This window comes from Sinohyriopsis cumingii, chromosome 9 (genome assembly GCF_028554795.1).
Source record: "Sinohyriopsis cumingii isolate HCF-2022 chromosome 9, ASM2855479v2, whole genome shotgun sequence".
Classification (NCBI taxonomy): Eukaryota; Metazoa; Mollusca; class Bivalvia; order Unionida; family Unionidae; genus Sinohyriopsis; species Sinohyriopsis cumingii.
Genome location: NC_142969.1, coordinates 49927583 through 49942916, shown reverse-complemented (window position 1 = coordinate 49942916; position 15334 = coordinate 49927583).

The window sequence follows — 15334 nt, the reverse complement described above, 5'->3', positions numbered from 1 at the left end:
GGCAGCACTCTATAAATTCCACTAATGCTGCCTCAAAGCTATACTCATTCCACTCGAAGGTGCTATCTAATAATGAACTTTGTTTATTTCCCACAGTGTGTAGGTTGTCCAGGTCTGGATCAGTATCAATATCTGTGCTATACATTCTTGGAGATATGAACAAACTGTGACAATTTTCTCGAAGACAGTCAAAGAATCGTCCAAGAGGGTAAGCCAAGACTCGTTCAAATAAAAAAGGCAGTACGGGTGTCAGGTGTATGGATGATAGTGTAGACGGCTGTACTGCCAGATCAATAGTAATGCTAGTAGACAGTCCTATTAATAAGAACCCTGATAATGTTATCTTTCCATGGGTCAACTTGGTGAGGCATGCCATGGTATCTAATGGACAGAAGCCATACAGTCACTGAATGGTATCAGAGATCTTGCCGTTTGTTTTCTAAGGCGGGGGAGCTGCCCCTTTCAATCCAATTATGTGACTATAAATAAGAGGGTGAGTTGGAAACGGACATAATTCAGTATTTACTGAACACTTAAATATCTCTCTTTCTTCCTACTCCACTCTGTTTGAGCTCTGCTGAAACTTATGTGTTTAAACTCCTAGTTGTATGAGCTTTAATCTCTCATTGTTTCTTAACATAATCTGCTTTTATCTGTGTATGAATATTGATCTGTGACGAGAACTCTCCTTTCAGGAAGGGTCATATACATAACTAGCTTAGCCATCCTTAATAAATTACAAAATTGTTCTTTATGATAGTTACATACAATTTTCTTGAGCTCACAGGTATTATCCTTTGAATGTTTCTGCTACAAAATAAGATTCTTGACTTACATAGCTCTGCCAAAGTTTCAATTTCTTAAATCAATATTTTACTGACTACTAAGCAGACCTTCCAACTCTAACAATACCTCAGTAAGGTAGTCAGTATTTTTTCCATACGCCAGAACAGTTTTCTGTAAGCAGTAATACAATTTCAAGTAATGACATTGCCAAGCTGTAATGATGCATTTAAACATTTAGAAGTCTAATAAAAAACGGATGCATCGATGGCAAACATTCTGTTCAGATAAAAAGTGAGTCAAGTAGACTTAGACCTTAATTACCTACATTACAGCTTTACAATTTGCCTTACCAAATCCTATGAAACTTAATGACTTCATACTATCTCTCACACCGCAATTCCAAACCCTATGGTGCTTAATTGACCTACAGAATATGCAGTGGTTGGTCCCAACCCTATGGAGCTCAATTGACCTGCAGAAAATGAAATGGTTGTTCCAAACCCAAATTGACTTGCAGAAAATGAAATGGTTGGTCTAAACCCAAATTGACCTGCAGAAAATGAAATGGTTGGTCCAACCTCACTTGACCTACAGAAAATGAAATGATTGTTCCAAACTCAAATTGACCTGCAGAAAATGAAATGGTCGGTCCAAACCCAGATTGACTTGCAGAAAACGAAATGGTTGGCCCAAACCCAAATTGACTTGCAGAAAATGAAATGGTTGGTCTAAACCCAAATTGACCTGCAGAAAATGAAATGGTTGGTCCGTCCTCACTTGACCTGCAGAAAATGAAATGGTTGGTCCAAACCCAAATTGACCTGCAGAAAATAAGATGGTTGGTCTAAACCCAAATTGACCTGCGGAAAATAAAATGGTTGGTCCAAACCCCAATTGACCTGCGAAAAATGAAATGTTTGGTTCAACCTCGCTTGACCTGCAGAAAATGAAATAGTTGGTCCAACCTCAGCCGACCTACGGAAGAATAAATGGCTGGTCCAAAAGCCCCCTTGTCACTCTGCGGAAAATGAAATGGTCGGTCCAAGCACCAATTGACCTGAGAAAAAAATGAAATGGTTGGTTCAACCTCAGAAAGCCTGTAGAAAATGTAATGGCCTTTCCAAACCCCTCTTGTCAACCTGCAGAAAATGAAATAGTTGATCCAAACTCCACTCGACCTGCAGAAAGTTAAATGGTGCTCCAAACTATAGTCAACCTGCAGAAAATTAAATGATTGGTCAAAACCCCCGTTGACAAAATGAAAATTAAATGGTCTCTCCATTGTAATATCAGAAAACGTTCATTGAGTATAGGTTTGCAATATGCAGCTTTTGTTCTACACGTCATGACTAAATTATGTATAACAAATATATATGCTTTTAAGATTTTTACCTATAATATGTAATTCTTGTGGTGCTGTGATTGAATAAATTTCATTAAAAAGAGATATGGAATAGAATGCCCAGAACAAAAGTACCCATAACAGCCTGATATTTCTCACCTGACATACCATGTTTAAAATGCAAATGGAGTAAAACAGTAATAAAACAGGTGTCTTTGGTTGAAAGACACTGATGTCAAATTATATTCAATGGTTTCTAACAAGTTTTGGTGAAGCCATTTTAGTTTTTATGTTTTACTTTTAGTAATACCGCCCACATTTATGGGTATATAGGCATCATTCCATGCTTCGATGTCACTTTCCAATTTGATAAAATTGTCTTCAGAAGATGGGTGAAAATTCATTTCAAGTTTAATCTTTCTAGTATTGGCAGTCATATATGATGGTGGACTGGCATTCTTTACGTATACTTGATATACCTTTTCTCTAGTATGATCAAAGGCAGTCCTTTGAGTAAACCTGAATGACCTTTATTATTCCAGTATGCTTAGAGCCAGTACTTGGTGTAAATCTGAATGACCTTTATAATTCCAGTATGCTTAGAGCCAGTCCTTGGTGTAAATCTGAATGACCTTTATTATTCCAGTATGCTTAGAGCCAGTCCTTGGTGTAAATCTGAATGACCTTTATTATTCCAGTATGCTTAGAGCCATTCCTTTGTGTAAATCTGAATGACACGAGTCGTTTGCAAATCCTGCTCGAAAGTATTTTAACAGTGAAGCAAGTACAATAGGCTAATAATGCACTCTTAGGCGTATATGTTGATGAAATGAATTTATGCGAGACAATGGGAAGTTTATCTACATATAGCTTTATGGTTCTCTGGTTTATTTTTGCGTACGACAGAGAGATCGAGCCTGATAATTGTATCGAATATTCTGAACCCAACCCCATGCATATAAATTCTAGAATAGCACCAAATATTAAAATCGGGATGTAATCGATCGTCCATTTCTGATTTCAAATAATGCTACAATCTTTTACAGATGGAATGACCCAGTATGAGAGTGAGGTAATGTGTAACAAAAGAAAGGTTAGAAGAATTTGTGGAATAGAAACAATTTAACATAAGAAAATACTTAATTCTCAGGACGTTTCGTCGTGGTCAAAATTCCAGGAAACGAGGAAATTCTAACAACGTGAACCGATAACAACGGGAAAAAGTTTCTGCCATAAAAGAAAACACGTCCGCACCCCAGAAGGAAATGGGCCCAACTGACGCCAAAGTCCCTAGCAGAGAGAATCCCTCCACACACAGCCGGTGCGAAAGCATTGCGATTGGCAAGGCAGAACACGTGATTAAAAACTTTAAATATATTGGCACTTGACAGCGCGTTACACTACACAGATAATGAGAAATTGTAGACCCAATCACACCTCCCATAAATGTCCTTACGCGAGCGTAAATCGTTTGGTTATGAGCGGTAAGCGAGGCAACCGTTAGTACCATTTTTATAAGTCTTTGGTATGACTCGACCGGGAATTGAACCCAATATATCCCGCATCCTATGTGGACGCTCTAACCACTGACAACATGTGTATATGATGCCTCACACTTTTTAAAACACAGATATGGACTTAAGACAGCATGTGTATATGATGTCACACGCTTTCTAATACATAGATATGGACTTTAGACAACGTGTATATGATGCCTGACACTGATTAATACAGTGATACGGACTTAAGACACCATGTGTATATATGATCCATGACACTGATTAATACACATATATGGACACAATACAACGTGTGTATATATGATATATGGCACTGATTACTACATCAATAGGGATATAAGCCAACATGTGTATGTATGATGCATGACACTGATTAATAAATAGATACGGACGTAAGACAACATGTGTATATGATGCACGACACTGATTAATACATAGATACGGACGCAAGACAAAATGTATAAATGATGCATGACATTAATTAATACACAGATAGGGACACAAGACAACATGTATAAATGCTGTATGGCACTGATTAATACACAGATAGAGACATAAGACAACATGTATATATGATGCATGACACTGATTAATACACATATAGGGGCACAAGACAACATATATAAATGCTGCATGGCACTGATTAATACACAGATAGAGACATAAGACAACATGCATATATGATGCATGATACTGATTAATACACATATAGAGACATAAGACAACATGTATAAATGCTGCATGACACTGATTAATACACAGATAGGGACACAAGACAACATGTATAAATGCTGCATGACTCTGATTAATACCCAGATAGGGACACAAGACAACATGTATAAATGCTGCATGACACTGATTAATACACAGATAGAGAGATAAGACAACATACATATATGATGCATGACTGATTAATACACAGAGACATAAGACAACATGCATATATGATGCATGACACTGATTAATACACAGATAGAGACATAAGACAACATGTATAAATGCTGCATGACACTGATTAATACACAGATAGGGACACAAGACAACATGTATAAATGCTGCAGGACACTGATTAATACACAGATAGGGACACAAGACAACATCCATATATGATGCATGACACTGATTAATACACAGACAGGGACAGCAGACAACATGTATAAATGCTGTATGACACTAATTAATATACAGATAAACAAAAGACAACATGTATATATGATACATGACACTGATTAATGCACAGATAGAGAGATAAGACAACATGCATATATGATGCATGACACTGATTAATACACATATAGAGACATAAGACAACATGTATAAATGCTGCATGACACTGATTAATACACAGATAGGGACACAAGACAACATGTATAAATGCTGCATGACTCTGATTAATACCCAGATAGGGACACAAGACAACATGTATAAATGCTGCAGGACACTGATTAATACACAGATAGGGACACAAGACAACATGTATATATGATGCATGACACTGATTAATACCCAGATAGCGACACAAGACAACATGTATATATGATGCATGACACTGATTAATACACATATAGGGACACAATATAACATGTATAAATGCTGCATGACACTGATTAATACCCAGATAGGGACACAAGACAACATGTATAAATGCTGCATGACACTGATTAATACACAGATAGGGACACAAGACATGTATAAACGCTGCATGGCACTGATTAATACACAGATAGAGACATAAGACAACATGTATAAATGCCGCATGACTCTGATTAATACACAGATAGGGACACAAGACAACATGTATATATATGATGCATGACACTGATTAATACACAGATAGGGACACAAGACAACATGTATAAATGCTGCAGGACACTGATTAATACACAGATAGGGACACAAGACAACATCCATATATGATGCATGACACTGATTAATACACAGACAGGGACAGCAGACAACATGTATAAATGCTGTATGACACTAATTAATATACAGATAAACAAAAGACAACATGTATATATGATACATGACACTGATTAATGCACAGATAGAGAGATAAGACAACATGCATATATGATGCATGACACTGATTAATACACATATAGAGACATAAGACAACATGTATAAATGCTGCATGACACTGATTAATACACAGATAGGGACACAAGACAACATGTATAAATGCTGCATGACTCTGATTAATACCCAGATAGGGACACAAGACAACATGTATAAATGCTGCAGGACACTGATTAATACACAGATAGGGACACAAGACAACATGTATATATGATGCATGACACTGATTAATACCCAGATAGCGACACAAGACAACATGTATATATGATGCATGACACTGATTAATACACATATAGGGACACAATATAACATGTATAAATGCTGCATGACACTGATTAATACCCAGATAGGGACACAAGACAACATGTATAAATGCTGCATGACACTGATTAATACACAGATAGGGACACAAGACATGTATAAACGCTGCATGGCACTGATTAATACACAGATAGAGACATAAGACAACATGTATAAATGCCGCATGACTCTGATTAATACACAGATAGGGACACAAGACAACATGTATATATATGATGCATGACACTGATTAATACACAGATAGGGACACAAGACAACATGTATAAATGCTGCATGACTCTGATTAATACCCAGATAGGGACACAATACAACATGTATAAATGCTGCATGGCACTGATTAATACACAGATAGAGAGATAAGACAACATACATATATGATGCATGACTGATTAATACACAGAGACATAAGACAACATGCATATATGATGCATGACACTGATTAATACACAGATAGAGACATAAGACAACATGTATAAATGCTGCATGACACTGATTAATACACAGATAGGGACACAAGACAACATGTATAAATACTGCAGGACACTGATTAATACACAGATAGGGACACAAGGCAACATGCATATTTGATGCATGACACTGATTAATACACAAATAGGGACAGCAGACAACAAGTATAAATGCTGTATGACACTAATTAATATACAGATAAACAAAAGACAGCATGTATATATTATACATGACACTGATTAATGCACAGATAGAGAGATAAGATAACATGCATATATGATGCATGACACTGATTAATACACATATAGAGACATAAGACAACATGTATAAATGCTGCATGACACTGATTAATACACAGATAGGGACACAAGACAACATGTATAAATGCTGCATGACTCTGATTAATACCCAGATAGGGACACAAGACAACATGTATATATGATGCATGACACTGATTAATACACAGATAGAGACGCAAGCCAACATGCATAAATGCTGCATGACACTGATTAATACACAGATAGAGACATAAGACAACATGTATATATGATGCATGACACTGATTAACACAGATAGGGACACAAGACAACATATAAATGCTGCATGACACTGATTAATACACATATAGGGACACAAGACAACATGTATAAATCCTGCATGACACTGATTAATACACAGATAGGGACACAAGACAACATGTATAAATGCTGCATGACGCTGATTAATACACAGATAGAGACATAAGACACAATGTATAAATGATACATGACACTGATTAATACACATATAGGGACACAAGACAACATGTATAAATGCTGCATGACACTGGTTAATACACATATAGGGACACAAGACAACATGTATAAATGCTGCATGACACTGATTAATACACAGATAGGGACACAAGACAACATGTATAAATGCTGCATGACGCTGATTAATACACAGATAGAGACATAAGACACAATGTATAAATGATACATGACACTGATTAATACACATATAGGGACACAAGACAACATGTATAAATGCTGCATGACACTGATTAATACACATATAGGGACACAAGACAACATGTATAAATGCTGCATGACACTGATTAATACACAGATAGGGACACAAGACAACATATATAAATGCTGCATGACGCTGATTAATACACAGATAGAGACATAAGACACAATGTATAAATGATACATGACACTGATTAATACACATATAGGGACACAATATAACATGTATAAATGCTGCATGACACTGATTAATACCCAGATAGGGACACAAGACAACATGTATAAATGCTGCATGACACTGATTAATACACAGATAGGGACACAAGACATGTATAAACGCTGCATGGCACTGATTAATACACAGATAGAGACATAAGACAACATGTATAAATGCCGCATGACTCTGATTAATACACAGATAGGGACACAAGACAACATGTATATATATGATGCATGACACTGATTAATACACAGATAGGGACACAAGACAACATGTATAAATGCTGCATGACTCTGATTAATACCCAGATAGGGACACAAGACAACATGTATAAATGCTGCATGGCACTGATTAATACACAGATAGAGAGATAAGACAACATACATATATGATGCATGACTGATTAATACACAGAGACATAAGACAACATGCATATATGATGCATGACACTGATTAATACACAGATAGAGACATAAGACAACATGTATAAATGCTGCATGACACTGATTAATACACAGATAGGGACACAAGACAACATGTATAAATACTGCAGGACACTGATTAATACACAGATAGGGACACAAGGCAACATGCATATTTGATGCATGACACTGATTAATACACAAATAGGGACAGCAGACAACAAGTATAAATGCTGTATGACACTAATTAATATACAGATAAACAAAAGACAGCATGTATATATTATACATGACACTGATTAATGCACAGATAGAGAGATAAGATAACATGCATATATGATGCATGACACTGATTAATACACATATAGAGACATAAGACAACATGTATAAATGCTGCATGACACTGATTAATACACAGATAGGGACACAAGACAACATGTATAAATGCTGCATGACTCTGATTAATACCCAGATAGGGACACAAGACAACATGTATATATGATGCATGACACTGATTAATACACAGATAGAGACGCAAGCCAACATGCATAAATGCTGCATGACACTGATTAATACACAGATAGAGACATAAGACAACATGTATATATGATGCATGACACTGATTAACACAGATAGGGACACAAGACAACATATAAATGCTGCATGACACTGATTAATACACATATAGGGACACAAGACAACATGTATAAATCCTGCATGACACTGATTAATACACAGATAGGGACACAAGACAACATGTATAAATGCTGCATGACGCTGATTAATACACAGATAGAGACATAAGACACAATGTATAAATGATACATGACACTGATTAATACACATATAGGGACACAAGACAACATGTATAAATGCTGCATGACACTGGTTAATACACATATAGGGACACAAGACAACATGTATAAATGCTGCATGACACTGATTAATACACAGATAGGGACACAAGACAACATGTATAAATGCTGCATGACGCTGATTAATACACAGATAGAGACATAAGACACAATGTATAAATGATACATGACACTGATTAATACACATATAGGGACACAAGACAACATGTATAAATGCTGCATGACACTGATTAATACACATATAGGGACACAAGACAACATGTATAAATGCTGCATGACACTGATTAATACACAGATAGGGACACAAGACAACATATATAAATGCTGCATGACGCTGATTAATACACAGATAGAGACATAAGACACAATGTATAAATGATACATGACACTGATTAATACACATATAGGGACACAATATAACATGTATAAATGCTGCATGACACTGATTAATACCCAGATAGGGACACAAGACAACATGTATAAATGCTGCATGACACTGATTAATACACAGATAGGGACACAAGACAACATGTATAAATGCTGCATGACACTGATTAATACATCTATAGGGACACAAGACAACATGTATAAATGCTGCATGATACTGATTAATACACAGATAGAGACATAAGACAACATGTATATATGATGCATGCCACTGATTAATACACAGATGGGGACACAAGGCAACATGTGTAAATGCGGCATGGCACTGATTAATACACAAGACATCATGTATAAATGCTACATGACACTGATTAATACACATATAGAGACATAAGACAACATGTATATATGATGCATGCCACTCATTAATACACAGATGGGGACATAAGGCAACATGTGTAAATGCGGCATGACACTGATTAATAGACAGACAGGGACACAAGATAACATGTATAAATTCTGCATGACACTGATTAATACACAGATAAGGACACAAGACAACATGTATATATGATGCATGACACTGATTAATATATATATACGTTCATAAGGTAAATATATATCTTATGCTTGACACTGATTACTACATAGATATGGACTCAAGACAACATGTTTATATATGATACTTGACACTGATTATTTCACATATGGACATAAGACAACATGTATATATGATACATGACACTGATTAATACATAGATACGGACATTAAATAGCATGTGTATATATGATTCATGACACTGATTACTATATAAATACGAACATAAGACAACATGTGTATATATGATGCATGCGACTGATTGATACATCGATACATAGATACATATATATTATGACTTATTGTTGTATATAAGAATATGATAGCATTCAACGTACTTATAGCAGAGGTTACAATCTGTTTGAGTTTGAACATTATTGAATTCTCAAAATAAACCTTAGTAAAGTTGCAACAATTCCAGTATTTCAGTTCTCTCAGTAGGGATAGCTTTGCTCATACTTTTTGAAAGCTTTAGAGTTTTAAAGTTCTCATGAGTGGTTTCCCTGTTGTTTCCAAAGTTTAGTTTTACGCAGATGTTTTAGAGTATGTTGTCTTCAATTATTTTCAAGCTATTTTCAAGTTAAATTCAGCTTACTGTAAGTTTTAGATGTTATTTATAGTTAGTGACTTTCTAACGTATCTAGATCTTGGTTTTCTATAACTCCTTCGTGTTGATCATTTTTAATATCTTGTTTACAACAATTACGGAGTGTTGATATTATGGTTATTTAATTTATGAATCTCCTCCAAACGATGCCCCTGAAGATAAAGATTCCTCTCCAGGTAAACTTCTGTATCTGCTCCTTCCACAAATAATGCGCCATATGGAGTACTGACATCATGACGGAAACAGTTCAGTAGTTAATTCTTGATCAATTCACAATAATATGAAACACAATTTTAGATGTACAAAGACTATATATTACAAACCTTTATTTTGAAAGAAATCAGTTCAACATAGTTTAGGAGAGAAATTTGCCATCCTGATATTCCAAATTAGGAAAGTCATGATATTCAACTTTTTTTCAGATTGGTCAGACATACATGTTACCGTGTAACACCTTTTTTTCAGTAAAGCACGTGCAAGTAAGCTTAGTGAAATCGTTAGACTAAATAAGAGAACGAATTAAAATGAAGTAAGCAGTGAGATGAAAATACAACAATAAAATGATTGCATGTTAAAATCAGGTAACAAATAAAATAATGCTGGTGATGAATGCGTAAGAATCTTTAAACGATGCAGCAGAAATGCTTGTGAATTTCAATATTGGAATTTGTTTATTTTAAGAATCAAAATAAAATCTAAATAGTTTCCAGTAAGAGCTACGAATAGGGAAGGTTATATATATATATATATATATATATATATATATATATATATATATATATATATATATATATATATATATATATATGTGTGTGTGTGTGTGTGTGTGTGTGTGTATGTTAATGAGTGGGTGTATGTATGTACGTATGTATGTGAATGAGTGGGTGTATTTATTTATGTATGTATGTATGTGAATGAGTGGATGTATTTATGTATGTATGTATGTATGTGAATGAGTGGGTGTATTTATTTATGTATGTATGTATGTATGTGAATGAGTGGGTGTATGTATGTATGTATGTATGTGAATGAGTGGGTGTATTTATTTATGTATGTATGTATGTATGTGAATGAGTGGGTGTATTTATTTATGTATGTATGTATGTATGTATGTGAATGAATGGGTGTATGTATGTATGTATGTATGTATGTATGTTGTTTTTAAGGATAAAACTTAAAGCTAAACAGTTTCTAGAAAGAGTTATGAATAGGGAAGGATATATATATATATATATATATATATATATATATATATATATATATATATATATATATATATAGTGTTTACTCATCAAAAAGATAAAGACCCGGGGTTTATTAGCAATGAAATCTGGCTTCCCGTGACTGCCGTTAATATAAAGATAACAAAATATGAAAATGTAAAGAATAACATCCAGCCACATGTGTTATTATTGAAGCATAAGAGGATTCATATTTGTGAATTTAACAGGCAGATAAAATAAATTTAGAGAAACTATTAATAACACGGAGTTACAGATTATAGAAAGTTACAAACGGGTGAATGAAAAATGTGTAACAATCGCTGCTGTTTACAGAGCTCTTTGTTTTATGGAAACACGTCTTTTCCTAGAGAATTTGGAAGACATCTTGGCCCAGAGAATTGGAATACATATTGGCCTAGAAAATGTGGAACATATATTGGCCTAAAGAAATTGGAACACATATTTGCCTAGATAATTTTGCACCACATCTTGGCCTAGAGAATTTTGCAACACATCTTGCCTAGATAATTTGTAACACATCTTGGCCTAGAGAATTTGGAACACAATTTGGCCTAGATAATTTTGCAACACATCGTAGCGTAGAGAAGTTTTGCTACACGTCTAGACCCTGGGAATTTAGCAACATGGTTACTAGTAGGATGATGTACTTGCAGCCCAGATTCATTTAACGATAAATTTTAAATTCAAAACAGTTATGAAAATATTGTTTACTATTTGTCCAAATTAGTTAGAAAGCATCGGCATATACATAGTGTTATAAACTAGCTATACATTTCAGCCGGGATAAATATTTCCTTAAAAGCCTATAGTGCCTTATTGCACAAATTGTATTAAAATGTACGTTTGTGGTGATACGAAGGATTAGAGATTAAGAAATCACTTAAGCTAGTTAGTTGATCTATTAATTTTGTGAATCTCATAAACAGTTTCAAAAGTAAACCTCAGCAGGTCCTGGAAGCATAGAGATAATAATAAATCATTGATTATATCTTACATGATCTGTACTTGTTGCGTTGTCGGTATATTAGTTGGTATTCTAAGCTTATTTACATATCTGTTATTTGGACAATTACTGCAGATTGTTCATCAGATTTAATTATATCCTTTACCAATTTGATATTTATTAGGAGTTCTTCTTAACTTAAATAAATCTTATCATTCTTTTAAATTTTTATTCTAACCTTATATACCGCCCCATTTTCCCAACATATTACTGGATAATACAAATCTACCATCATTACCAACATATTACTGGATAATACAAATCTACCATCATTACCAACATATTACTGGATAATGTGAATCTACAATCCTTATCAACATATTACTGGATAATGCGAATCTACCATCATTACCAACATATTACTGGATAATGCAAACCTACCATTCTAACAACATATTACTGGATAATACAAATATACCATCATTACCAACATATTACTGGATAATGCGAATCTGCCATCCTTATCAACATATTACTGGATAATGCGAATCTACCCATATTACCAACATATTACTGGATAATGCAAATCTACCATCATTACCAACATAGTACTGGATAATGCAAATCTACCATCCGTACCAACATATTATTGGATAATGCAAATCTACCATTCTAACAACATGTTACTGGATAATACAAATATACCACCATTACCAACATATTACTGGATAATGCGAATCTACCATCCTTATCAACATATTACTGGATAATGCGAATCTACCATCATTACCAACATATTACTGGATAATGCAAATCTACCATCCGTACCAACATATTATTGGATAATGCAAATCTACCATTCTAACAACATATTACTGGATAATGCAAATCTACCATCCTTACCAACATAGTACTGGATAATGCAACTCTACCATCCTTACCAACAGCATTGTCTAGTCGAGCTTTTAATTGTGAAACTAAAATCTCAGCGTAATGTTTTAATCTGTTTCATATCATTGTTTACCAAAAAAAAGAAGGTTAAAACATAATGCGTTTTTCTGGGTCAAAATAGAATTATATCTTGTACTGGGTCATCTACAATAGAAATCACATCTGATTTAATCGCATAATTCCTTCATTAATAATCTGTTGCCATCTTAAAGGAAGAAAAAAGTCCACATTCAAGTAAGTCCGCATGCAAAGAAGTGCACATTCAAGTAAGTCCGCATGCAAATAAGTCCACATTCAAGTAAGTCCGCACGCAAATAAGTCCACATTCACGTAAGTCCGCATGCAAAAAAGTCCACATTCAAGTAAGTTCGCATGAAAATACGTCCACATTCAAATACATATAACTATGCTGTACATGTCAGGCTAACATTTTCATGTCAACATAAGTCATTTGTGGCTTTATTTTATAATATATTATTGGAACATCAGTACTTTTAAAACATTCTTTCTTTTGCAATGTCTTCCATCACGCTGTATTGGGATATTGGAGTACTTACAAGCTATAAAATGTTACATATCTCGCTGCTGCCATCCATACTGACATCTTCGTTCATTTGCTTGCTTTTCGTTTTGTTTTGCCTTGTTTTTTAAACCGTTTTTGTGTGTTTCTTTGTTTGTTAATTGGGATTTTGTTGCTAAACGATTAAATAATGATATTGATTCACCACTCTCAAATTTTAAAATTTGATTATCAAGAATATTTAGTGGCTTGTATCCCAATGTTTCTTGTTTGTGTAATATATCTTTATCACGTTAAATCTATTGACTATAAATATTTGTGTAAGAATTATTGTCGTAAACTGTGTTGAAATGCAAGGATATGGTACGCTACTTGGAATTTGTTTTTAAATCTGACTTCTTGACTTTTTTATATTATATTTTAATTGTTAATTTAATTCATGCAGAATTAAACGTTTGGTAATACATGCTGTAGTTTAGCTATTGATTGTGTATATAAATTATGGGCGATCTGCAATTTTGAAATTCTTACAACAAGTATTAAGAATGTCAGTGGTGAGTTGTCGTTGTAACAACTATTTTGAATGTCAGTGGAGAGTTGTCGGTATGACAACTATTTTGAATGTAAGTTTAGAGTTGTCGTTATAACTTTGAATGTCAGTGGAGAATTGTCGTTATAACAACTACTTTGAATGTCCCAGGAGAGTTGTCGTTGTAACAACTATTTTGAATGTCAGTGGACAGTTGTCGTTATGACAACTACTTTAAATGTCAGTGGAGAATTATCGTTATAACTTTGAATGTCAGTGAAGAATTGTCATTATAACAACTACTTTGAATGTCAGTGGAGATTTGTCATAACAACTAGCTGGAAGATTTTTTATGTTTCCTTGCTATAACAACTGTTTTAAAGGGCAATAGACGAGGGTTTTCAATACAAATTTTGAGGATGGGAAGACAAGTCGCCTATATTTATAGGGTCTAAAACAGTTGATTGGCTCCAAAATGTTGATAATAATGAGAGCCTGTCTTAAATTCT